A 5,000-nucleotide genomic window follows, 5' to 3' on the forward strand; every position below is an offset into this window, starting at 1 on the left:
CCTAACCCTAACCCTAACCCTAACCCTAACCCTAACCCTAACCCTAACCCTAACCCTAACCCTAACCCTAACCCTAACCCTAACCCTAACCACCCTAACCCTAACCCTAACCCTAACCCTAACCCTAACCCTAACCCTAACCCTAACCCTAACCCTAACCCTAACCCTACCCTAACCCTAACCCTAACCCTAACCCTAACCCTAACCCTAACCCTAACCCCTAACCCTAACCCTAACCCTAACCCTAACCCTAACCCTAACCCTAACCCTAACCCTAACCCTAACCCTAACCCTAACCCTAACCCTAACCCTAACCCTAACCCTAACCCTAACCCTAACCCTAACCCTAACCCTAACCCTAACCCTAACCCTAACCCTAACCCTAACCCTAACCCTAACCCTAACCCTAACCCTAACCCTAACCCTAACCCTAACCCTAACCCTAACCCTAACCCTAACCCTAACCCTAACCCTAACCCTAACCCTAACCCTAACCCTAACCCTAACCCTAACCCTAACCCTAACCCTAACCCTAACCCTAACCCTAACCCTAACCCTAACCCTAACCCTAACCCTAACCCTAACCTAACCCTAACCCTAACCCTAACCCTAACCCTAACCCTAACCCTAACCCTAACCCTAACCCTAACCCTAACCCTAACCCTAACCCTAACCCTAACCCTAACCCTAACCCTAACCCTAACCCTAACCCTAACCCTAACCCTAACCCTAACCCTAACCCTAACCCTAACCCTAACCCTAACCCTAACCCTAACCCTAACCCTAACCCTAACCCTAACCCTAACCCTAACCCATACCCTAACCCTAACCCTAACCCTAACCCTAACCCTAACCCTAACCCTAACCCTAACCCTAACCCTAACCCTAACCCTAACCCTAACCCTAACCCTAACCCTAACCCTAACCCTAACCCTAACCCTAACCCTAACCCTAACCCTAACCCTAACCCTAACCCTAACCCTAACCCTAACCCTAACCCTAACCCTAACCCTAACCCTAACCCTAACCCTAACCCTAACCCTAACCCTAACCCTAACCCTAACCCTAACCCTAACCCTAACCCTAACCCTAACCCTAACCCTAACCCTAACCCTAACCCTAACCCTAACCCTAACCCTAACCCTAACCCTAACCCTAACCCTAACCCTAACCCTAACCCTAACCCTAACCCTAACCCTAACCCTAACCCTAACCCTAACCCTAACCCTAACCCTAACCCTAACCCTAACCCTAACCCTAACCCTAACCCTAACCCTAACCCTAACCCTAACCCTAACCCTAACCCTAACCCTAACCCTAACCCTAACCCTAACCCTAACCCTAACCCTAACCCTAACCCTAACCCTAACCCTAACCCTAACCCTAACCCTAACCCTAACCCTAACCCTAACCCTAACCCTAACCCTAACCCTAACCCTAACCCTAACCCTAACCCTAACCCTAACCCTACCCTAACCCTAACCCTAACCCTAACCCTAACCCTAACCCTAACCCTAACCCTAACCCTAACCCTAACCCTAACCCTAACCCTAACCCTAACCCTAACCCTAACCCTAACCCTAACCCTAACCCTAACCCTAACCCTAACCCTAACCCTAACCCTAACCCTAACCCTAACCCTAACCCTAACCCTAACCCTAACCCTAACCCTAACCCTAACCCTAACCCTAACCCTAACCCTAACCCTAACCCTAACCCTAACCCTAACCCTAACCCTAACCCTAACCCTAACCCTAACCCTAACCCTAACCCTAACCCTAACCCTAACCCTAACCCTAACCCTAACCCTAACCCTAACCCTAACCCTAACCCTAACCCTAACCCTAACCCTAACCCTAACCCTAACCCTAACCCTAACCCTAACCCTAACCCTAACCCTAACCCTAACCCTAACCCTAACCCTAACCCTAACCCTAACCCTAACCCTAACCCTAACCCTAACCCTAACCCTAACCCTAACCCTAACCCTAACCCTAACCCTAACCCTAACCCTAACCCTAACCCTAACCCTAACCCTAACCCTAACCCTAACCCTAACCCTAACCCTAACCCTAACCCTAACCCTAACCCTAACCCTAACCCTAACCCTAACCCTAACCCTAACCCTAACCCTAACCCTAACCCTAACCCTAACCCTAACCCTAACCCTAACCCTAACCCTAACCCTAACCCTAACCCTAACCCTAACCCTAACCCTAACCCTAACCCTAACCCTAACCCTAACCCTAACCCTAACCCTAACCCTAACCCTAACCCTAACCCTAACCCTAACCCTAACCCTAACCCTAACCCTAACCCTAACCCTAACCCTAACCCTAACCCTAACCCTAACCCTAACCCTAACCCTAACCCTAACCCTAACCCTAACCCTAACCCTAACCCTAACCCTAACCCTAACCCTAACCCTAACCCTAACCCTAACCCTAACCCTAACCCTAACCCTAACCCTAACCCTAACCCTAACCCTAACCCTAACCCTAACCCTAACCCTAACCCTAACCCTAACCCTAACCCTAACCCTAACCCTAACCCTAACCCTAACCCTAACCCTAACCCTAACCCTAACCCTAACCCTAACCCTAACCCTAACCCTAACCCTAACCCTAACCCTAACCCTAACCCTAACCCTAACCCTAACCCTAACCCTAACCCTAACCCTAACCCTAACCCTAACCCTAACCCTAACCCTAACCCTAACCCTAACCCTAACCCTAACCCTAACCCTAACCCTAACCCTAACCCTAACCCTAACCCTAACCCTAACCCTAACCCTAACCCTAACCCTAACCCTAACCCTAACCCTAACCCTAACCCTAACCCTAACCCTAACCCTAACCCTAACCCTAACCCTAACCCTAACCCTAACCCTAACCCTAACCCTAACCCTAACCCTAACCCTAACCCTAACCCTAACCCTAACCCTAACCCTAACCCTAACCCTAACCCTAACCCTAACCCTAACCCTAACCCTAACCCTAACCCTAACCCTAACCCTAACCCTAACCCTAACCCTAACCCTAACCCTAACCCTAACCCTAACCCTAACCCTAACCCTAACCCTAACCCTAACCCTAACCCTAACCCTAACCCTAACCCTAACCCTAACCCTAACCCTAACCCTAACCCTAACCCTAACCCTAACCCTAACCCTAACCCTAACCCTAACCCTAACCCTAACCCTAACCCTAACCCTAACCCTAACCCTAACCCTAACCCTAACCCTAACCCTAACCCTAACCCTAACCCTAACCCTAACCCTAACCCTAACCCTAACCCTAACCCTAACCCTAACCCTAACCCTAACCCTAACCCTAACCCTAACCCTAACCCTAACCCTAACCCTAACCCTAACCCTAACCCTAACCCTAACCCTAACCCTAACCCTAACCCTAACCCTAACCCTAACCCTAACCCTAACCCTAACCCTAACCCTAACCCTAACCCTAACCCTAACCCTAACCCTAACCCTAACCCTAACCCTAACCCTAACCCTAACCCTAACCCTAACCCTAACCCTAACCCTAACCCTAACCCTAACCCTAACCCTAACCCTAACCCTAACCCTAACCCTAACCCTAACCCTAACCCTAACCCTAACCCTAACCCTAACCCTAACCCTAACCCTAACCCTAACCCTAACCCTAACCCTAACCCTAACCCTAACCCTAACCCTAACCCTAACCCTAACCCTAACCCTAACCCTAACCCTAACCCTAACCCTAACCCTAACCCTAACCCTAACCCTAACCCTAACCCTAACCCTAACCCTAACCCTAACCCTAACCCTAACCCTAACCCTAACCCTAACCCTAACCCTAACCCTAACCCTAACCCTAACCCTAACCCTAACCCTAACCCTAACCCTAACCCTAACCCTAACCCTAACCCTAACCCTAACCCTAACCCTAACCCTAACCCTAACCCTAACCCTAACCCTAACCCTAACCCTAACCCTAACCCTAACCCTAACCCTAACCCTAACCCTAACCCTAACCCTAACCCTAACCCTAACCCTAACCCTAACCCTAACCCTAACCCTAACCCTAACCCTAACCCTAACCCTAACCCTAACCCTAACCCTAACCCTAACCCTAACCCTAACCCTAACCCTAACCCTAACCCTAACCCTAACCCTAACCCTAACCCTAACCCTAACCCTAACCCTAACCCTAACCCTAACCCTAACCCTAACCCTAACCCTAACCCTAACCCTAACCCTAACCCTAACCCTAACCCTAACCCTAACCCTAACCCTAACCCTAACCCTAACCCTAACCCTAACCCTAACCCTAACCCTAACCCTAACCCTAACCCTAACCCTAACCCTAACCCTAACCCTAACCCTAACCCTAACCCTAACCCTAACCCTAACCCTAACCCTAACCCTAACCCTAACCCTAACCCTAACCCTAACCCTAACCCTAACCCTAACCCTAACCCTAACCCTAACCCTAACCCTAACCCTAACCCTAACCCTAACCCTAACCCTAACCCTAACCCTAACCCTAACCCTAACCCTAACCCTAACCCTAACCCTAACCCTAACCCTAACCCTAACCCTAACCCTAACCCTAACCCTAACCCTAACCCTAACCCTAACCCTAACCCTAACCCTAACCCTAACCCTAACCCTAACCCTAACCCTAACCCTAACCCTAACCCTAACCCTAACCCTAACCCTAACCCTAACCCTAACCCTAACCCTAACCCTAACCCTAACCCTAACCCTAACCCTAACCCTAACCCTAACCCTAACCCTAACCCTAACCCTAACCCTAACCCTAACCCTAACCCTAACCCTAACCCTAACCCTAACCCTAACCCTAACCCTAACCCTAACCCTAACCCTAACCCTAACCCTAACCCTAACCCTAACCCTAACCCTAACCCTAACCCTAACCCTAACCCTAACCCTAACCCTAACCCTAACCCTAACCCTAACCCTAACCCTAACCCTAACCCTAACCCTAACCCTAACC

The sequence above is a fragment of the Gorilla gorilla genome, chromosome 9 (genome assembly GCF_029281585.2).
Source record: "Gorilla gorilla gorilla isolate KB3781 chromosome 9, NHGRI_mGorGor1-v2.1_pri, whole genome shotgun sequence".
Taxonomy (NCBI): Eukaryota; Metazoa; Chordata; class Mammalia; order Primates; family Hominidae; genus Gorilla; species Gorilla gorilla.